Source organism: Ips typographus, linkage group LG11 (genome assembly GCF_016097725.1).
Source record: "Ips typographus isolate SLU linkage group LG11, UJ_Ityp_2.0, whole genome shotgun sequence".
Classification (NCBI taxonomy): Eukaryota; Metazoa; Arthropoda; class Insecta; order Coleoptera; family Curculionidae; genus Ips; species Ips typographus.
Window position 1 is genome coordinate 535,922 of NC_138432.1, and position 24,232 is coordinate 560,153.

The 24,232-nt window shown below is 34.4% G+C and overlaps 1 long non-coding RNA gene across 1 annotated transcript; it reads right to left on the reverse strand.

Annotated features, from left to right (window-relative positions):
• Positions 1 to 17,323: 17,323 nt before the first annotated feature.
• On the reverse strand, positions 17,324 to 23,476 carry LOC145735595 (uncharacterized). Its single transcript, XR_014179706.1, has 4 exons — positions 23,359 to 23,476; positions 22,593 to 22,775; positions 18,781 to 18,928; positions 17,324 to 18,728 (listed from the first exon to the last, which is right to left on the reverse strand). It is a non-coding gene; the product is annotated as an uncharacterized LOC145735595 (long non-coding RNA).
• Between the last annotated feature and the right edge of the window lie 756 nt (positions 23,477 to 24,232).

Here is a 24,232-nt window from a genome sequence, read left to right on the forward strand (position 1 = left end):
TTACAGAGATAAGGAATGAATCTTTGTTTATACTTTTGCGATTTAAACCTTTCGGTTACGAATTACTGTACAGATAGTTTCCAAAATGAAACAAGCCCTGTTTGTTTTATAATTTGTCACTTTGTGAAAACTAAGACTGTAGTTAGGTACTGCAACTTTGAGGCGTCAAATTAAAAAACTTTTTTTTTTACTTTTCACGCTAGTACGGTTTATTTCATTGAAAAACGGTCTAAATGAAAGTTACAAAACACATTTTTGCCTATCAGCATGAATTTTTTTCAATTTTTTTTCGTCATAGAACACTTGCAGAAGATATGCCTCAGTGTGATGATCACGACAGAACATTTTTAAGTAACTAAATTGATGGGGCTGAAGTGAATGGGGGGGGGAGATTGTGACTCCATTGCTTTATTATAAACTGTATTTACGTTTTTTTGTAATACCTCTTTTGTCATTATTGCCTGCCAATTTCAACGAACCAAATTAAAATAGTCATTTTTAAACTAGAGTTGCGACAAAAGAGGCAACACTAGAGAACAGAGAAAATTGCAAAAGTTACAGTCTAATAGCCAAAAAGTTGTTCTACAACTTTCATTTAAAAGTTTTTTTAATTAAATACACCGTACAAAAAATGAAAACAAATTCCTATGCTAACCTTCTATGTTCCTCTCGTTTTTTTTTTAACATCCGGTACATATTCCTTAGTACTTAACTACAATAGGTTAGATCTTGTTATGTTACCGTTATGAAATTAAAATTTTATGATAAGGACTATTTTTACTATTTTTCTAAATTATTTTATTACTGTAGTCATTGGGCGACGTGTCCCAAATAGTTTAGGAACTTTTTTACTTTTTTGTTCAAAACTACTTCTAGTTTTCTTCTTAAAGTGGGTTACTTTTATTCTATGCTAGTCATGTTGCGGCAAATTTAGTTACTTTTTATATTTTATTCGAGTTTTAGTTATTTGGAATAAAATGTTTTTATCATATTTCTATCAGTGTTTTTATTTTGAACTTACTTTCCTGATTCCCGCAGTTGGTAAATATCTACATTCAAAATTAAAACGACCAATTTTAAATGGTAAGTTAATTCTAAAATCACATTGTCAGAGCATTATGAATACCTCATAAGTAATGTTCTCTATTTTGAGACAGTTACCAAGATATTAAATATAAAAAAATACACTTGCTAATCGTAAACAATTTTTTCTGTACTTTTCTTAAAAATATAAATTCTCATTTCACAGAATTAGAGCCTTTTCACACGGACCACTCAGCAGCGCTGCTAAGTAGCGCCACTCAGAAGCGCCTGCAACTTTTTGCAAACGTTTGCCTGTCATAAACGCGCCACCGATCAACAGTTCAAGTCCTCGGGTCGGGTCAGTCTTCAGTTTGATTTACAATGGATAGTGAAACAGAAGCATTGTTTCTTTTGTTGGCGATTCGAAGGCGTCGACGGCATCACAAAAAGAAGAAGATTTTGGGACCATCCATTGCTAAGTGAACGACTTGAAAGAGGATTGTTTGCAACGTTGTACAGAGATTTGGAACAAGACGACGAAAAATTGTATGATAATGAGCTCCCAACTATTTTTTTTAAATTATTTTATTACTATAATTATTGGACGACGTGTCCCAAATAGCGGGAAATTGCTCAACGGCAGCTATAAAATCGTCTGTATTTACCTCCTCATCCATCTCTGTGGGCTTCTGTGGCGACACTGAGGTGTCTCGTGTGAACACTCGCATTTAAAAGCATGTGTTGCTATTGGTGGCGTGTTTTTTAACGGTCGAGCGTTTTGGCGAGAGTCGACCACTACCCGCCACCGTAGCGCTGCTAAATCGGTGATCGAGCCCGTGTGAATAGCTCCATAGAAAACAGTGTTTCGTCAAAACGCACTTCTCAGTAGCGCTTCCAAGCGCCACAAAGTGGTCCGTGTGAAAAGGCCCTTAAGTCAACGAATAAACTTAATTTTGGGCCACCTCGTATAACCATAAAAAATAGCAGACCCGAAAATTAAAATAGACATGTCCGAGTCCTTTCTTGAACTTTAAACAAATGTGTCAATCTGCGCGACCGTACTGTCTGAAAAATTTTCCTAAAACTCTAATTTTCAATTAACTTGATGAATTTGTTTTGTTTTTTAGTTTAAATAAACGAATTGACATCTACTTCCTGGTATAAATAAAGGCATATCTTCCTTGAAAATATTTTAGATGTGTAAGATTTAACTTAAGACCAAACTTTTTTTAAATCACACCTTCCGTTCTTGAGATGTGGGTAGAATCCCAGATCAGTAGGACACCCTGTATCATAAAATAATCTATATAGAACCCTATATATTATTAATATATCATTCTTCCCACCATGCATTGTAACGAAGCGTTTAAATTCGTTACTAATATTCCACCAAGCGGGTGAAACTGTGCACCGTAGATTATTGTAAATACGCTACCGTGTACAGTTTGGCGGAATTGTGGAGGGGGTAAGCCTTGAGCGACGTGCCGATCGGAACTGTGGCGCTCCTGCGTTGAGTGGCGGCGGCCCCCACTACCGACGCGTCATTATAGTGGGGGCCCTGAGAATAGTATAAATGTAGCTCCGTAGCACTAAGCAGGGAGTCTCGCACCACCTTCGCAAGACTCTCTCTCTGGTAAACCGTTTCGTGCCGTTCCGTCCGTCCGTAACCGTAAGTACCGTGGCTTGGTGGCGTAGTGTCGCCGGGCTTGCCCATCATGTAGGCGCATGTCGCATGATGCTCCTTTACCTTGTGTTCTGGCGCATGGTCGGAACACGTCCTTCACCCTTCTTTCCCCCCTGTTGGCGTAGAGTCGCAGGGATACCTGGTCGTGTTGGCGTAGTTCGCATGACGTCACCCCACCGCAATACGTTTTGGTTCGGTTTGGCACGGTATGGTCCTGTCCCGAACCAAGTATGGCGTAGTGTCGTACGGACGTTCGTCCTTTGGGTCCTGGCGTAGTGTCGGAATCCGTCTCCTGTTCTTTCTTATGGTAGTTCTCACCAAAGCGAGACGGCCGCCGAACATTGCCGCGTTAGTTTTAGGCACCGTAGGTTAAGCACGCGTTCGCTAGGATAAGACCGGAAGTTTATGGTTAAGGGGTACTTCTTAAGTTTCTTGCACCGTGCGGAGTTTTAAGTTTCACCGTATGTTTGCTTTCCGGAATAAAGAGAGTTGATTGGTTACCAGTTTGTTTTACTCATCCTTGCGGAGCTCACAAACCCAGAAACTTCGTTCTCTACTGTTTAAAAGCAGCCCGAAGGCAATCGTGTTCCTACTGGCACGTAACAACTCAGTAGGTGGCGCCCGAGTTCAAAGCGGTTGATTAGAAGGATTTTAAAAACGTGTCACAGCATTAAGTTGAGTGGTCTCCGACCTTCCCCACCTTCCAATATTATAATATTCGTTAAATTCAACATTAAATTCTTTCTGTATTCTCGATCATTTAGGCTCCAACCCCCTCACTCTTATATGCCACTACGAAACTTGGTATATGCTCTCGATCAACTGGCCTCCAATAAGTAATGCCGCGGTGTTGCCGCTTTTTTGAGTCGGGTTAGCGGTGTTTTATGCGGAGTTGATGCCGCACAGGCCATGTGTCGTTTGTATAAATGTATGAGATCGCTGCGCCACGTGGTGGAATTTTCGTGAACTGCATTGTATAACTATATAATATTATAATATAAAACTTATTGGGTACTGGTGCTTTTTAAACTATCTCCCAGTAATTGGTACACTTTTGCCTTAAAACTAATTTTTTGTGCTGCAGACAACACCTTCATCTTTGCAGCAAAACTCTTTGCCAGTGAACATCTGGGTCATCCTGGCCACTATATTGTTGCGCAAATTTCTTTACGGTGCTTGTTAATGACTGGAACATTTCTTCTTGGGGCGTTTTTTTTTAACCTTACTTCTCTGGAGGGAGGGGTCAGATTCCAATAATCTTTTTGGAGTAGGAGCTGCCTCTGTCACACTGTGTTCTGTGGGTTCTTCATTGTCGCCATTGTCGGATACCACCACATCTGCTTCCTCTAGAATTGTACTGAGTGTCACTGGACCCTCCTGCTATGATGCTACTACTCACAGGAACACTTGACACCCTCTGTACATTTGATATTGTCACGTTTAATTTATGAGGCCTACTGGGTTCACCAATTAAACTGACTCACGACGTTAAACGTCGCGCCGGGGTCTCAGTTTTAAGTATGGAATCAAACACTGAGTTTTCCTCATATAACACTTAAATCTATTAAATATGGTATACACAAACGTGTCTGCCCAATACGGTTATAAACACTAAAAGTTGACAATTCTACAATTGTACTTACATAGTCACAAGCTAAGGACTTAGCATTTCTGGCGGCTGGCTTGGTCACTTTCACGTTTGAACAACTTTGGAGAACGGACTAATTAACTTGATCTTTTCCCGAGGAGAGTCGACATTTCGACTTCTCGGGTCAGCTGGTCGCACTACCATTGATCGGTTCACACTTATCCTATACTGCTAAAATCGGCGTATTTTATACCCGATTGATCGGCTGACGCAGTTTGTTATTGTCGCTTGTTTTTCACATTTCTGTAAAGCAGGTGGTGGTGACTCATCACCGATACGGTGCACTCGGTGCATGACACATTCGGTGCATCGTGATGCGACCTTGCCTCGTGCGCTTAATATTTCGCAATCCTCGAATACTCTTATGTTTTTTAAGTTAATCAGTCCATCTTTCCAATTAACGGATTTTCCATTCGTGACATATGCCTCCGCCCCAGAAAAACTGGTCCCCAGTTTTAAATGAACAATAATAAACACTTTAAACAATAGAAAAAACATATCGTTAACATAAATTTACATACCAAGGCATTCTGATAAATGGTTAGTAAGTTTACATATGCGAGTATTTCATAGTACGCAGTTAAGTTTACAATCATTTCTTAATAATAAGTTAGTACTTATTCTAACAAGAAACTCAATAAAATCTTTCCTCTCCTGTAACTATACATAAACAATATCATGCACTTTTATTTATCCTAAATCTATTCGGTTCCGGCAATGGCAGAACAGCAAAAATATTGCAACACTGAGAAAAGTTCAATAGAGGCTTAGTCCTATGAGCCAAACTTCGCATCTCACATCACTGAACACCATTGTGATCACTGTTCCATAAATGTTTGTGGTGTGGGTCGATTATTCAATCGATGATTCGGCTAGCTTGGACCTTCGTATCAACGTACAGGCCCATCGTGAGTTCCAATAACAATAATGGCTCATCATAGTCTCCTTCCCTCTTACATAGTCCTCAGTGTTACATGAAATATAAGACAAAAGGTTAGTATGTGCTACTTAAGGCTTAATAACAACAGATAATAATATATAATATTACGCGCATATTTCTTTTATATCTCAATTAAATCAATAACCTTTACCCGAGTGAATTTTATTCACTGGTATACTTCGAACCGATTGAAATAACTTTTGCATATGTTTAACTAATGTCCCAATTTCCATATCAACTAAATTGCTGTAAAAACTGGAACATTAACATTCTAATTTTATTTCAAATCCGTGCGGAGAAATATTTTATTTATCCAAAAACAAAGCTAAATTGACGATAACGTTTGATTGCTTCTCCCCTAGATTATCTGTAAACAAAAACAAAAAAGTAAATTATCAAAACGTAAACACAAAATAAAATTTATGGTTGTCCAACGACCCCATGGTCTGAAATGCACCTAAGTGGTGTAAGCAACCTATACTCGGTTCATTTCGTCTTGGCAGCGGTTTTGACGTAGGTCAGGGTAACGCTTGTATCAGCGTGCGGTCGCATATTATTGATGCATTTGTTTCGACCTAATACATTATGCTGGTATTCAAAAATATCCAACACTTAAATAAAACGAAAACTCGTTATTTTAATCTGTCTATCCCCCAATATCACATACCCCTGACATTTATATTTATTCAAGTATTTACTTGTTCGGCACCTACGGCATTTCCCGATATATTTAACGTCCCTCGTATTTTTTGTTTAAGTATGCCATTTTAATTATATCATTTTCCTCATTGTAGGCAAATAACTTGTAACACGCGCGCTTAGATAATCATTTTACACACTTTTGGCGTTACTGCGGAAAATTAGACTAATATCCGTTCGTGAATCTTTCAATTGGCCATTAAATTCAGACGCGGATAAGAGAATAAAAATCCCTGAGCTCAGTAACTTCAAATTTAGGTACAACTCGGTATGTGAAGTTTGTACCCAACAAACGTAATATTTTCACTTCAACAAAATTATTACTTTGTATACAAAGTGTTACAATATTTATGTCAGTTAGGGATAGACGGTGCCTTATTATCGTTTATTTATTTTACTTATGCGGCACTGCATTCACAGCAGTTTTGTCATTTTATGGACGAAGCGCTCCTTTATTTTTTCGTCTCCAGTCACTTTCTCTGTGAGCGTGAGTGACCGACGTTGTTTCTACTGCAGCGAAATTTTCGTTTTTCCCTTTGTTTTTCCAGTTTGTGTTTCCAGATTGTTTAAATAGTCATGGGCGGTAAGTTGATCTGTCCTCTTTAGCTCATTACTCGTAGGGTATGTAACCTCACGTTTTTTTTTTCCTATTTCATAGACAATTCACCTCCACGCTTCACCCCAACTCCGGACAGTGCGCGCGTGGGTGGCGTATCGCCGCCCTACGTGTCTTGGGCTGCCGTTGCAGCTCGCATGACCAGCGGACGAGATTCGCAGCTAAGCAACCCGTGGGGGTCCCCTGACCCGTCCAGACCAGCGACACCCCCGGCCAAAGCCGATGAGCCTGCTACGGGGAACGGGACTGCCCCGCCGCAGCCCGCTGATAGGGAGGCTCCTGCCCCTGGGCATGGAGCCACCATAATAATTAGTGGTGCCAATTGCACCATTAATTTCAATTATTATTAAGTTTTTTTTTTATTTTTATATATATATATTTTAATATACTCTTTAGTTGTTCAAAGTTGTCTCTTTCGTGTGTCTTTCCCATCTTGTCCTCTTATAAAGGCGTGCATTCTGGGGTCCAGGGATCATAATAGGGTAATATTCTGCTTACGTGCACAACTTCTCTTTTTGCTTTATCTGATCTGCCCTTCTGTATCTCATAGTCCACGTCTGACTTCTTTCGTCTTATATAATAAGGTCCGAACCACCTAAGCAGCAATTTTTCACTTTTCCCAACTTTCCTTATCGGGGTGAAAACTTTCACTTGGTCACCCTCATTAAATTCCATATGCCGATGTTTACAATCATAACGAAGTTTATCTATGTTTTGTCGTCTTTTTATGTTGTCAGCAGCAAAATTACGTATTGCCAGACTAGTTTCCCTAATTTGATTGCTATCAAGAGATTCAGTATGCGGCATAATGTTCGCTTCAGTTGGTAAAACAGGTTCTCGTCCATATACTAACATAAAGGGCGAGAACTGCGTGCTGTCTTGTTTCGCTGAATTATAGGCAAAAGTTACATGTGGTAAGTATTGGTCCCAATTTGACTGATTTGTGTTGGTGTACATTGCCAACATATTTGCAAGAGTCTTATTAAATCGCTCCGTAAGACCATTTGTTGCTGGGTGATATGCCGTTGTAAATTGACTTGTAGTGCCCATTTCTTTCCATAGATTTGTCACCAATTCTGATTGAAACACTTTTCCTCTGTCACTTAATAACTCCTTAGGCGCTCCATGTCTCGTAATTATTTTTTCCAAAATAAATTTTGCTACGGGCCCTGCTTTTCCACTCGGTAACGCCTCAGTTTCTGCCCAACGTGTTGCATAGTCTGTTGCTACCACTATCATGGTTTTACCATTGCTACTTCGGCGGAAAGGGCCTAAAAGGTCAATTCCCACCTTTTCAAATGGTGTTCCGACAGGAATTGGGTGTAAAAATCCTATCGGCTTTTGATTTTGCTGACCTTTCCTACCTTGACAATCTTGACAACCCTTAACAAATTTCTCAACATCTTTTTGCAACCCTTGCCAATAATACCGTTGCTTAATTTTTGATAGTGTTTTTGCTATTCCTAAATGACCACTCAGCGGTTCCGAATGGTGAGAATACAAAATTTCTCCCACTAACTGTTGCGGTATTACTAATAGCTTATCTCGACCTAAATCATTCGGATTTACTCGGTATAAAATTCCTGATTCAATCCTGAAGTTTTTTGCCTGCTTACGTAAACCAATTGTAGCATCTTCCGGGTTTTTGATTGTCATTATTATTTGGAAAATTTTTTCATCTTTCTTCTGTAACTCCTCAATATTACGAGTATCCAAAATAAATGTTGGTATTTCTTCAACATCGTGTTTGTCCGTATCTGGTTGCAGTACCGGATATCTACTTACACAGTCAGCGTGTTTGTGCGCAATCCCTGATTTATGGCACACCGTGTAATCAAATTCTGACAGTTTTAATGACCACCTGGCTAAACGACCTGTGGCATCTTTCAATGTCTTTAGCCAACACAAAGCATGATGATCAGTTACGATTTTTACAGGTTTAAGTATAGGTCTTAAGTATGAAAGTGCCCATATAACCGCCAATCCTTCTAATTCAGTTATGGAATAATTTTTCTCCGCTTTGCTAAGACTTCTGCTTGCGTAAGCAATAGGGTGTAACTTATGTTCTGTGTCTTCCTGCAACAATATAGCTCCTAGTCCATCTTTACATGCATCTACCCTTAATTCACACCCTTTGTTTGGCTGAAAATGTGCCAACACTGGTTCACTAATCAATTTCTGTTTTAGTGTTTTAAACGCTATGTCATGTATGTCCTGCCAATAAAATTTATTCTGCTTCTTTGTCAGATCATGCAAGGGGCGTGCAATTTTTGCAAAATTTTCTATAAACTTCCGGTAATAGTTACAAAGTCCTAAAAAGCTTTGTACACCTTTTACATTTTTTGGCCTTGGAAAATTTTCAATTGAAATTAATTTTGATTTATCAGGAAAAATTCCATCTGTTGAAATTGTATAACCAAGAATATCAATTTTTCCTTTTAGATATTCACATTTTTTAAGTTTTAACGTTAGGCCTGCACTTCGAAGTCTATCGAAAACTTTACGTAATTTTTCCAAATGTTCATCTGTTGTTTCAGAAAAAATTATAATGTCGTCCATGTAAATTAAAACTTCTTTCCATTTTAAATCTCTAAACACTACATCCCCTAACTGTTGGAATGTTGCCGGGGCATTGCACAACCCAAAAGGCATTACATTAAATTCCCATAATCCGTGACCTGGCGCCGTAAAGGCAGTAAGTGGCTTACTTTCTTCTTTTACTTTGACCTGCCAATAACCTGAATACATGTCTAACGATGAGAAATACTGGGCGTTTCCTAAGTAAGTCAAAATATCCTCAATATTAGATCCTGACCACGAATTTTTCACTGTTACATTGTTTAACTTGCGATAATCAACACAAAACTGCGTCTCTCCAGACTTTTTCTTTACTAATACGACGGGACTTGCCCAGGGCGAGTTACTTTGTCTTATTATATCGTACTGTTCCATTTTCCTTATTTGCGTATCTATTATTTCTCTTTCTTTTTGTGCTACTCTGTAAGGTTTTTGTTTTATAGGTTTAACATTTCCTACGTCAATTTCGTGTTCAATTACATCCGTTCTCCCCATATATTTTGGTGTTTTTGAAAAAACGTCTCTAGGGACAAGGGGGCAAGTAGGGTTCGCAATTTATTCTGTAATCCTAAGTTTGCTATATTACTTAGATTATGGTCATTCATGGTAATTATTTCTTCATCATTTTCGGTTTCATTAATACAACAAACTGGAATTTTTGTCATGTCCGTTTTAATCGTTTTCTCGAGATTACCAATCGTGGAATTCTTTATTACAAAAATTCTACGATGACCGACATTTTTAAGCTTAATATAAAAATGTCCATTCTGCAAAAACGGTAATCCTACGCAAATAAGACCTCTCGGTCGTAAAAAACTATCTTTCTCAATAAAACAATATTCCGCTAAGTCAGATGGTTGTAGGTTCAAGTTCAATCGGGTAACTATATCATTCCCGGGTTTCAACACGTAATCGCCGGCGACGGTAATTTTCAGGGAATTTACTGTTGGTTCGTTTGCTATGTTTACGAACAAATCTTGCTGTGGATCGCATTCTTCAGCTGAATTATAATCCCCAAAATTTATGATCAATTTGTCCGAACCATGCTGCAATGTCACTTTATTGTTATTATAGTCAATGACTGACTTTGTCGTCGTCAAAAAGTTATGTCCCAAAATTAGAGCTTTGGACAAATTTTTAACCACTAATGCTTCAACGCATACCTCTTTATTATTTATTTCAATCGTCACTTGTGAATTTCCAATAGGTGTAAGAGGGTAACTGCCTGCCGTAATTAGTTACATTAAAGTAATTAATTACAACATCATTTTCCAAAGAATACATGTTACATTTACATTTTCTTGATTATTTACTTTTAAATGCACATACAATAACCCTCCTTTGACGCCCTTTGATGACAGGTGGACAATCTCGTTAGGGCTTCCTATTGACGAAATTGTCCTCTTTCGTTTGGGTTTTGATATACCCGATCATTTCGACGGTTATCTGAATTATTTCTGGAACTGTTTGCATTCCAGTTGCACGATGCATGCCCAATTCTTTTGCAATTAATGCATCTAATGCGTCCATCGTGTGTTCTTGTATTCGGTAAATAGCTATTACCTTGATTTCGGTAAGGTGCTTTGTTTCCATAGTTTAGACCTCTGTACGCATTATTTCTATTCCCTTGCATATTCCGATTTTGGTAATATGGCCGTTGATTGCCATTATTTGAACCATTATTAACGGCATTGTTCCTTGGTGGCATATTTCTTGTAAAATTTCCACGATAATTGACAAAATTCCTGTTCGGACCGTTACTGGTGACATTCCTGTTATCTACGAAATTTCTCCTTGTGTTATTACTATTATAATAGACTCGATTTCTATTTAGATTGCCATCTCTGCGTGGAAAATTTGTTGTATTTCCTGGTCCGCTCCTGACTATTTGATTCTCGTTATTTAACGCATCGGACACGGAAAGCAGTGCCGTGTCACGTGTCATCTGATTCACCAGGGTTCTCTCTTTAATGTCACTCAGCTTTAACACTAGTTGCTTTAAGTCATTAAAATTTTGATTACCTGAACTCAGCAAGTAATACATTTCATAGTAGGATGGGTGTAAACCATTTTCAAAATAATCTCTAAAAGTTTCAAAAGACATGTCCGGGTTAATTTCATTTGCCAAAGTACGTAAGTCATAATAATAAGATTTAATGTCTTCATTGTCCCGATGTTTACGCGTGTTTAATCTAAATTTTAGTTTACGAAATGGCTGGTCACCTGCGAATTCTTTTAAAAAATCTGTTCGAATTATTGCCCAAGTATTCAAAACATTTTTTGGATCATTTACATATTTTTGATACCAAACTTGTGCTGGTCCGTCCAAATAATTATTAAAATATGAAATCTTTAAAGAATAAGTCCAGTTGTTTAATCTTGCGGACTTTTCATATTTATTTAAAAATGTAATGGGGCAATCACTTGATGGATTAAACGTAGGTGGACACGTAAATTTAGGGATGGCCGGAGCTTTTTGTTCGGCCAGTGCTGTACGTAAAGTTATATTAGCCAATAATTTCTTGACTTTTTTAACATAAGACACGATCCAACTAATCGATCAAACACGATCGTTTCAGTAATACTGACTTGCTTTTAACAATTTAGCAAACAACTATTCAAAATGACAATGTAGGACAAAATTAATTATGCAAAAAGAAAAATTATATTTTTGTTTTAAAGAGGTAATTTTCACTCACGATAAGAAAAATCAAAAATATTTTTTTCTGGTTTAAAAATTCACTTTTTTTTTAACAGTGTTTTTCATCTACCTAAAACAACTCTACCAAACGGCGTTCTGAAATATGGCAAATTCTACCAAATGTCATTCTGACACAAAATCGGCGCCTCCACCAAATGTCACGTTTAAATTGTAAAGCCCTTTTGGCCCAACAAGTTAAACGAGACGTGCGTTTATTACTTTAATAAACGCCTTTACCGAGATCTTGTTTCAGAGGTAGAATCAAACCACTTGGTAGGAAAGTATAATTTAATAACTAAATGACAGTTAAAACTAATTGACAAGATGGTTGGTTTATCAACTTAGCGAATCGGAATAAAACCTTCAAACATAATTCCCAAAGTAACACTTTAAACAATACCTTTTACATGCACAAAATATTACAATAACAAATCTGTACTTACATTAGTTAAACAATTATGAGGGCAGCTTCCTGGAGGGTTTGGCACTCGCGATTCATTATAATTTAAGAGATGGTTTACTATTTAATTAATTTATAAACCCGGTGCGGGTTGCAGAATTCAGGACGACTACATTCTGTGGCGTGAGCGGAGTCTTCTGGCTAGGTACTGCCTTCTCCGACGTGGTGCACAGCAAAACTGGACTGATGGAAAGAACTGGACTGAACCCCTCTCTAGGGTACAACCTCCTTTTTATAGCATTCCAGACACTGGTTCCACCAATCAAAATTTCCAGACCTGGCCTCGTCTAGCTGACAACTCGTGACGACCTCTCGACCCTCGGTACCTGGAAAACATTCCACATATTTCGCAATTCAGCAAATGCATCTTAATTGCAGTTGCACTCTGACCGCATTCCACAATTTTAATGTTTCCGCTCAAGTAATAAATTTGATTTATTATCCTTCGTGACATTACAATTCAACATCCTTCCCACTAGTACAGTGAAATGGTGAGACTAGCAAATTGTGGAACTTGAACACTTGTCATATTAGGTTAGGTTAGGTTAGGTTAGGTTAGACATTTTTCCCAAAGGTTAATGAGTGCACCATGCTTAAAACCATGGAATTTGCTGATTTAGCTAATTCGGAATAATATCTCAATAAGACCAGACATTGTTCAGTAGAGACCGAGTAATGCATAAAATACGAAATGAAATGGAAGCATAATTTTGAAACAAAGCAACAACTATACTGTATAATAAAGCTCCACATGCTGAGCTGTGTACTTATTTTTACAGGGCCCAAGGATTTTATTCTGTTATCTGCGTCTGAATTTTTATTGCGCAAATTCTTAAAATTCAAGAACAGATATCAGTTTAATTTTCCCTATAAGATAAAAATGGTTACATGCAATAAAAATAAAAATATTGAATGTTGTTATTGTGATGTAGGTACCTACCAACGAATAAAGATAAATAAATGAAAAAATTAATATTGTCGGTGTAATAATCACCTTGAACATATAGTTGTTTATGCATTTTGCGAAGAAAGCAACTAATTCGCGAGCGATAAGACAAATTCGATTCATCGCTACGCGCAGTTATGAATAATGACTAATTATCGGATTGGTTTAAATAAACCCAAATAGGACAACAATTTACAGTGTAATTTTAGAAATCGGTCTTGAAGTAACACTTGGGTAAAGTTAATCTATAAGTTTCGCGAAAGTGATCAAGCCAGCCGCCAGAAAATGCTAAGTCCTTGGCTTATGAATCCATGTACCCAGAAGGGCTCATAAAGTAAACGTGACAATATTACGACAAGAACATAAAAAACGTCAACGTGTTTTAATTGATTTCAGCTGAATACCTAACCCCCCTTTAAAAAAAAATCAAAAACTTTTTATTACATCCGGAGATTTCCGACAAAAACCGAAAAAGTCGAATTTCTATTCGTTTTTTACCACTTTATTAATGATTATTTTGGAATTTACTTCGGATGTAATAAAAAATTTTAAATTTTTTTTACCAAATTATTATGTAAAAAAATGCGCATCGTTGCTTCCATTTAACTAAAGCTCTATCAACAATAGTTTCTGAGATGGCAATGCTAATGCATCGAATTTGTAAGTTTTAGAATTAAATGTAGAATTTAAAATGTATTAAAAAATGTGGTTCTATTTAAAAATACCAATATTTTATCTGCTACGAATTATGCACCACCCTGCATAGTCAAAACAAAAATAAAACATTTCTAATTTTTGTTTAAAAAAAAATTGCCCAGCTTAAATTAAAACTGACATTATCACATAGCTTATAAAAAACAAAGATCACAAAACGGTGCGCACTAGATGTAACAAGTCTTCCTGATCAATGAATTCAAAAATTCAATAATATACAAGGTGTTACATTAGAAAACAAAGAAAATTTGGACTGTCACAGTTTTACAAGATGCTTTTTGTAGCTACCCAAATAGTTTACTCTAATTAAAATAATCAAATCACCTTTATTGTTAATTCCTGTCTATATGAGATATTATTTATAGAAAGGGAATAGCTTGAATAATCAAATTATCTAAAAATTCAGAAGAATTTACTTGGTTTTAAAAACACTGCAACTACACAAAGGTATTTGCTTTATAATCATAGTACTCATAAGATAGAAAATGTCTCATACAAGCGGTGTCTTGAATTCATCATTTGTACTCACTGCAAACTACCTCATTATTCCTAATAGTTTAAACATGCTTTTAGATGACACTAAATATAATACATATTGATTTGACGTTCAATAATGCAATTTACCAAAGTAAATAATGATGATTATTGTTGAGATTAGTGTGTTAACGTAAAACAATAATGAAAACTGCAATGCTTTTCATTTTAATGTCAATTTCAGTAAAAATAGTTAACTAACATTAAAACTTGCTCTTTTATGCACTGTTCTAATGTAGTACTTCTTAGTGGGTAATTTGAGCCTTGTTTAAGTCAATTTCTTTATAAAAGTTATGCTTTCTCACCCACATGATAAAGTAGTGAAGTATTCAGCATATACCAGATACAGATCTGTTAGATAGGCCTAATTTGCTACTTGAACTATACTTAAAAAATACCAGACGAGAAAAATGTGTATTAATGATGCATCTTACTTAGACCAGCAGGCTCTATGTCCTTCAAAAAATATACATTTACTTGATTTTGGTGTATAATTTTGAACTATTATTGAAATATCGTATTAAAATTAAAAATATAACTATTTTAGCTGCATGGGAATCTGTTTGACATAACATAATAAAACCAAAAGCAAAGTGACAAATTCGAACTTTAGTTGACATAACCACAGATGGAAGATGGCTTAATCAGCTGAATTTGTTTCCTCAAAGTGATAAGCCGTGGGACGTCGCACTAGGGTGCTCAGGCTGCACAATATGCACTTAAAACTTTTTATATTATTTTTTACATTGAACAGTAGAAACTAGAAATCTAGTTTCACAGAATGTACGCACTATTTTCCATCTGAGACCATATTTATGGAAAATGTTAAGCTCAAATAATCAAAATATCAAAAAATTCAACTTCATTAAGTACTGGATTGTTGAAAAAATACATTGCAGCTGCACAAATACAGGGTGTTACAAATTCGATGAATTAACAGTTCTATCTCAGAAACTATAGTTGATAAAGCTTTAGTTAAATGGAGGCAAAGATGCGTATTTTATTGCTAAATAATTTAGTAAAAAGAAATTGAATTTTTTTTATTACATCCGGAGATATCCAACAAAAACCAAGAAAGTCAAATTTCTATTTCATTTTTTTACCACTTTATTATTGATTATTTTAGAAAATCAATGGCACCTACTAGAGGCACTTATTTATGCTATTTAAGAAAATAATGTTGGTATTTAGCTACGACGTTTCGTTTTTTAGATACCATCATTAATATTTTCAAATACGGACTTGGACTTTTGATTTCGATTTTTAGTAGCTACAGACCTCCCTAAAATAATGATGTGGCACACATTTAAAAAAATTATATCTAATTGACTTACGTACTTGGTTTTTTGAAAAAATATGCATTTGAAATTCATATGTTGTCATAATTAGTAGATAATTTAGTTTGATATGATTCAATAATTAAGTTTTGCTCGTTTTAACACTAAAAATAAAGTTTAAACTGTTTCATCAACACTCAACCTCAAATTCAAACATGTGAGTATCTAAAAAAGTAAATAATTAATCAAGAACATTTTTTTAATGCATGAGAAGTACCATATCTCTCTCTTTTTCGAAGGAGTACTAAACCTAATTATTAAATTATATCAAACTAAATTATCTACTCATTATGAAAACATATCAATTTCAAGGACTTAATTTTTTTTAAAATCCTTAAGTACCAAGTACATAATACACAATAATATATATTTTTTTTGACAAGTGTGACACATCATTAGTTTCAGAAGGTCTGTGGCTACTAAAAAACGAAATAAAAAGTTCAGGTCCGTATTTGAAAATTTTAAGTTAATAAAAAAAACTATTTTCTTGAAGAGCATAAAAAAGTGCTTCCAGTAGGTGCCATTGATCAAAATGGTAAAAAAATAAAATAGAAATTTGAGTTTTCCGGTTTTTGTCGCATATCTCCCGATGTAATGAAACTTTTTTGAATTTTTTTAACCAAATTATTTAGCAATAAAATTCACAACTTTGCCTCCATTTCACTAAAGCTCTATCAACTATACTTTCTGAGATAGCAATGCTAATGCATCGAATTTGTAACACCCTGTTTGTTTGCTTTACAATCATGGTACTAGATAAGCAAATGTTGTATTATATAAGTAATTTCATACCCATCATTTGATCTGAAGAATTGACACTTATATGAATTAGATTATTACTGTTCCTTCAAACATGCATTTAGATAACATTACACACAGTGCTTTTGTAACATGCACACTGCCTATAATAATAAAATTAAAAAGACTAACTTTTCACAAAAATTCTCTGAGCCCTATGTTTTTAATTTTAATAACCGCTGCTTGTGTTGTATGAATTGGAATTATACAAGACCCAAAAACTGGGTATTTAAAATATTTTTGATCTTTTAAATGGCAACACTTCTTTATTATTGTATAATTTTGATTCTAGAAACAAACAATTCTAAGTATTGTTCCATGCAAGTTGTACCACAATTGTCCTGTAAATATTGATAATTTGAAACCAATAATTTTCCAATAAATCAGATTAACATCCCCAAAAATTATTGATGACATTTTTAAAAATTGTTTTTGACATTACTTTAAAAACAATTGAATATCAGTATGGAGTATGTTGCCTGAAATATGTTAAAAATTGTTTGTAGAATCCAAAACCTCCTATAAAAATAAGGCTCTAAGTGTGTTTGCAAAAAGTAAATCCCACTTTATAGAACAAAATTTAGTTTAAGTATTAGTATTCACTGTAAAAATTGAAGGTGATTAATGATAAGTGTTGAGGTCAGAATCTAATAAAATGAGCCCTACGTGGCAACACTGACAATATTGTAAATCTGACGAAGCGTCTGGCCGTCCGCGACTCGCGACCGATCTATTTTTATTAGTGAGAACGATTTTGCCTTTCGAAGTTAACTTGTAAACAAAACGTGGTGCTCCATTTTGTAACTTACTACTAATGTTTTTGTTATCTTCCAAACAATAAAGTTGATACAGTCCACGAGTTCATATTTTATAAATTACGAGAAAACAATCGATTGCCCCCATGCAATCCCACAATAAGTCTATGGAAGTTATTACATGACATATAGACTGACAAGTGCCAGTACATAAATAGTAAATATTAAATAAAAAGTTGTAGCTTGTAGCTGCAATCCTTTTTCTTTAAGCCGGAACCCAAAACAAAAACAAAAATGTTAATAAAATCATGTATCTAAAAACACCAAAATCACTTTTGTGATAATATTCATTTGTCAATGCCAGGTTAACCATACTACCATACTGCAGGTGCGAAAAAGGCAAAAAGATTTAATTTTAGTATTAGCCATAAAAAATTTAGCTTTTTAAGTGAATTCAGTTATTACTAATACTAAAATTAAATTTTGTTTTATAAACTAGGCTTAATCCCTTCCATTTCATCAAATTTATGCAGTACATACTTTACAAAGACATTGTATAATACATATTAACTCAATGTTGAGCAATGCCCGTTTACTAAAGTGTATAATGATAATTATTAAACACAAAACAATTATGAAAACTGCATTGGTTTTTATTTGAATGTTAATTTCAGTAAAATCAATATACTGACCTTAAAACTTGCTTTTTTATTCACTGTTCTAATCTAAGTAGTTGAACCCATTGCACACAATTTCACTCTTCAACTTGATTGATATGTTGCAATCTTCTTAGTGGGTAATTTGTTCTTCGCTTAGATCAATTTCTTCATAAAAGTTGTATTTTCTCATCCACATGGAAAAGTAGTGAAGTATTCAGCATATACAGGATCTCCTATGTTGTCCAGATCTCCTGGTGTTTAATAAACTGTTTAAAAGGAAGCAGAGTACATTTAGATGATATGTAGGGAGAGACACTGTTTAAAATTAAAAACATCATCTGTGCTTTTGGAAAGCCTGTAAAATATAATGTTTTTGAATCATTATCTTTAAATGACTCTTCTGACAAGCCAGACGATTTTAGTTTTTCTTGCAATGTATAATTTTTTGATTTGCAAAATTCAGATCTTCTGATAGACAATTTATACACAGCATTTTGTTCACTTTTCAGTTAACTATTGTCATCAATTTGTTGAAGTTGTTCCAAGTAAGATACAGATACTTCTGTAGATGGACCTGCAGTGGGTTTCCTGTCCATGTTCATAGCTAATGTGTTCTCTCACCTTCATGCTCATCTTCCTATATAAAGGTCTTATTACAGATAAATTATAACTTTTGTACAAAAACTTACTATTATGAGACGTTTTGTTTAACGCTTAACTGCTTGAACATGCCGCTATACACTTTGTACATTTTGGGTTTTGGTAATAATATATATCCCTTATTTACAGAAGGAACCCAGTCAGGATTGTCCTTACCTTCCAATTTGGCTGGTTCGCCTAAAAAAACCAAACAAAACTGACACAATACACTAAAATTAAAACAGTATTTTATTTAACCATACTTCGTTAGATGCTGTACTACTGACAAATAATTTATACTTTTACACAAATCTTTATAACATTAATTATTATTTTCAAACATCAGTTTTAGTGAAGGTATAATTGTCATTGTTGGCGTCTTTTTTGTGGGGCGTATATGGCAAGAGTCAAAGTGTAAGGGTCAAACTTTTCTATTACATTGTCATCTTATGTCACGACGCCTACTTTACAATTATTTTTGTTATGAGTGCTATACTCCGTGGTTGAAACACCCAATACGAGTTACAATAATACCTAACTTAACCTAATAAAAACTAGTAGACCTAATAGTACTAGTAAAATAAAGTAATTCTCAACGTCATTGACAAATTGAAAACATCGTAGGTTTTTGTTTTATTTTTAAATGTATACAGGGTGGACCATAAGTAATGGGACATAGAGCTACAGCATATTCCGGACATCAAAATAATACGATTTAGCTGAATTGTCCTATACCGAAAGTTAATATTAAGAAAGATACAGGGTGTGAAAGTTGAAATTTTATTTTAGATTTTTTGTCATATCTTCACGGTCTTTTGATATAAATTACTGAAAGTTGGTATAAAGGGGTTTTGGCAGGCGTAAAATACGATGCTTTCATTTGTTTTGTAGTAGCTGATAGGGGGCGCTAGCGGTAACCATCTCCGTCCCTTCAAAAGGCTCAAACTTTTTTTTACGGAACTGAAACGGCCATATGACTTCAAAATATGATTCTAAGATGTTTTCTACGTAAAAAAGGTATACTTGTTGTAAGTCTTAAAAGTCGACCGTTTTCGAGTTATTTAATCTTTTATTATTGCATGCATTTACATGTACAGCAGATTTTAATTACTATTTTTTTTTAAATTCTAATTAGGATTTGATACAAAAACAAAAAGGGCGTTCATAACAACTAGCTTTATTTTAGAGTTTACAAACATTTTTTAAACGGTCAAATTTACATACAGAAACTGTTATGTGTGTAACTTAAGGGTATACAGCACATATCGTATTAACATACGACAATGCATGCAATAATAAAACATTAAATAACTCGAAAACAGTCAACTTTTAAGACTTACAACAAGTATACCTTTTTTACATAGAAAACATCTTAGAATCATGTTTTGAGAGCATATGGTCGTTTCAGTTCCGTAAAAAAAAGTTAGAGTCTCTTGAAGGAACGGATATGGTTGCAGCTAGCGCCCCCTATCAGCTACTACAAAACAAATGAAAGCATCGTATTTAACGCCTGCCAAAACCCCTTTATACCAACTTTCAGTAATTTATATCAAACGACCGTGAAGATATGATAAAAAAACAAAAATAAAATTTCAACTTTCACACCCTGTATCTTTCTTAATATTAATTTTCGGTATAGAACAATTTCGCTAAATCGTATTATTTTGATGTCAGGAATATGCTGTAGCTCTATGTCCCATTACTTATGGTCCACCCTGTATAATCCAGTTACAATTGTACATAAAATCAGGCACATAAACGGGCTCTATTGACTCATCATTTTATAAAACTAATTGTTCAATAAAAGTTTGTATGAAATGACACAAACACACTTATTTTCCTAATAAAATATAAAAATACAGGGTATCTCAGAAATACATGTAATTATAAATAAAGAATAAATAGAATAAAACAAATAAATGTATTTAAAAAATATATAAAATTATTGAAAATAAACAACCTTCACTACCCACAAAGTTTGAGTTAAATTGATGAGACGGTTTTGCAGAAGTTTATAGTTTTGTATTTTTTAGAGTGTTTGACTCTCTATATCTCGAAAACGAAGAGTTTTCGGATCCACGTATATTTTAACTTTTTTCATATTTGGGCCAGCTCAGTTTATCCCTAAATTTACGGTACTTATTTCTAAGACACCCTGTATATTATTGAAATATAAACATAATAAATTGTTGGAGCTATGTTCTATAAGTTGGTTGAGGAGAGTTATTCATTTATTTTCGATTTTTGGGCTTTGCGTCTCACCGCATCAAAAAGGTTTGTTGGGAAAATGGAATTTTGCACTATTTTTAACTAAGTAGAAAATAACATTAACCTAGTCGTCCCAACACAAGACCACTGACTTAGGTTCGGTCTTGAACCTGAAAAACTTCAAGAAATCTGAAAAATAAAAAACAGCAGAACACAGCAAACAATAACTTATAATAAATAAACAACCTGATACTATATAGTAATTTTGAATTCTGAGAAAGATTTTTTGTCAATTACATTGACATAAATGTTTCGACTATTGTTGCAGTGAATGGTTGTAAAAATAAAACAATAGATAACCTTTGACGCGAAGCCCAAAAAACAAAAATAAATAATACATTATAGTGTGAAACAAGTTTATGTGTAAAGCATGGGAATCTTGAAAACAGTAAAAATAAAACTAAAATTTACAAATTATAATTTCCATAGGGCACTGGTAGAAAATGAAAGCAATCATGCATCTCACGATTTTATAATTTTTTTTATCTAATCCACACGCTATTTTTGGCATAACAATTTTTTTTAAATTTCGTGAGATGCACTCACGTAACAACTGCCGTTAATCTACCAATGCCCTCCATAAGTACAAATATTTAGGTTTGTGGAAATATTTGGGCTTTGTGATCAAATGAATTATTTTGAAACCCTTGGAAAACTGCAGAAGTGCATAGCCCACTTTGCCCTGCTGAGGCCAATGGGTAAAACCACCAACCCCAAATTTTGACCTAAAAATATAAAATAAAACATAAAACATTCAGGTATTTATTCAGCCGAAAACAACTCGACTTCAGGTGGGTTTATAAAACCAATAAAATAAAAATAATTTAATAATATAAATGATCTGCTGTGGTTGAAAAGGGTTTACAGAACAAAATAAAAATTACTATAGAGAAACTACCAGATATTTATTATTACCTCAGCTGATGCCATCCCTAAAAGAAGTACAGGTAGTTGTATGTCTTCTAGCGTGATTTCCAAAATAATAATTTAAGTCCAGCAAATAAATTGCTTTAATCCTAATTTGTTTTTAAATAATTGCTTTTAAAGGACTTCCCGATTTAAAATTTTAATTTATTCAAAACAGAACCAATCAAAATTAGTGTTTAAGGTTAACAAAAAAGGAAGTTAAAATAAGTTCGCAAGCTTATCTTATTTTATCTTATCTCTTATTTATATATTATTTATTTTTTTTATAAACGCAACGCAACGACATAGCAAACAGCAACTTTCAACAATTATTTTATTTTATTGATTTTATAAACCCACCTTTCATATTGTCTCTGATACATTTTGTCCTTTTACTCAAACCAAAAAAAGCGCTCAATACTACCACAAAAAAGCTGTTACTGTTAGTGAGCATAAACAGAAAACGTATAGTGTGTAGTGCGCACCTTTTTTATTATAAAAAAATACTTCAAGTTTTATTAAAGTAAATGTCTATAAATAAGTACAGTTTTTCAATTTCACCCTGTAGTAAAAACCAAAATAAAAATTGCTGGTCACATCCGTAAATTACACGAAAATGTACTAAAACTGTTGTTAAAACTGCAATAATGTATCTATAAAAATAAGAGATAGCAAACACAAAAATTACCTAATTTTTCGTGCAATGCCCTTGGACATTTTTAAGTCGGCAGACACGCAGTGTACCAGAGCATACTCGGGGTGAAAAGAAAATAAATCCCTCTCGACCTCTGAAAGTACAGCCGCTGGACTTATTTCTCCTCTATTGAACGCAACCCAAAAATGTCGAAATTCGACTTCCTTGATCCTATTCCTAAAAAATTCAAATGCTTACAATTCGGTACTTTGTAAAAAAAATAACATTGCACTATAAGAACGACCTATCTTGAGTTTTGTGTAAAACCACATACCGGGTGTCCAGAAAAAGCAAGAGAGGTTAATATGGTTATTTTTATTCCTCTGTAAGGGTGATTTAGTTGGAAAACTAAAAACTTTTAGTTTAAATTTCAATCTTGCAATTTTATCGTCGACAAGAAACAGGCATCTTGATTGTTTTCAGTCTATTTAGCTTTTTAAAAAATTTTCAAGAATGATAAAACTACAATTAGTTTGTAGAAAGTACATACAAAATCCAAAATTAATAAAAAATCAAAATTATGATCACAACCCTCAACATGACCAGTTCAGTTTAATAGTTTTATAGACGCTCTACGACTTCAATTTAAAAAGTTTTACAATAATTACCCAACTGAACAGACACAAGAAAAAAACGATTTTTAATGTTAATCTGTTATGTCCCCGTGTTCTCCTGGACACCCGATATAAGTTACAAATTTGTGATATTTTCAACTTTCTTTATGCTAAACTGTAATTTATTTCTACTCAAACATACTTACATTGCGAATAAGAAACAGTTTTCTTAGATGAACAATTTGGAAATAACTCCCTTGGGACACTTGGGAAACGAGTAGGCAATTCCCAGTTAGCACAACAACGTACAAGAAGCGAATGAACTGTGAAGTATTTAATCGTGCCAAAGTAACTGGCACATTTTATAAAGTTGGTTGCAATAATAACGATTTTCCAAGCAAAGTAAAAGCTTTGTAAAATATCCAAGAAATTAGAATTACCAACACCAAGGCAAAAGAGAATTACATGACTGTAATTTTTCTGTTTGAAGAGATTATATTTACATGTTAAAACGACCGTTAAAAAATATAAAAATAGGCGAAGACAAAAGCTGACTGGCCTAATTTATTATCTTAATCCTACACTCCATAAAAAGAAGTGCGTCCGCCACCGGCACGCGGCGTTCCATAATCATTGTCGGCGCTCCTTTGATATAAAGAAGTCAAATTTTCTTGAAATACGAAATGTCTGCAGTGTTGTCATAGTTAACAAAATTAAATAAAGGATCTAGATACCCTTATAAGTGGTATTACAAATACAATAATGATTGATATGGCAAATGAGTCAACAACCATAACCTACAATTACTGAAAATGTCTGAATGAACTGCTAAGTCGATTTAGCGAAAAAAACAACCAGTAACGGTCGATTTTCGACCCTTTAAAACAATTTAAATTGTAAAATGTTTCTACTTTTTCCACCACCTCGCATTTAATTAACCCTCACTCCCTTAAAGTACCCGGCCTTTCTGAGTTTTTGACAGGATATTATTCCTATATCTACCCTTAGTCGATTTAGTGAAAAAAACCCCCAGCAACGGTCGATGTTCAACGCTTAAAAAATGTTTAAACAAAATACTTG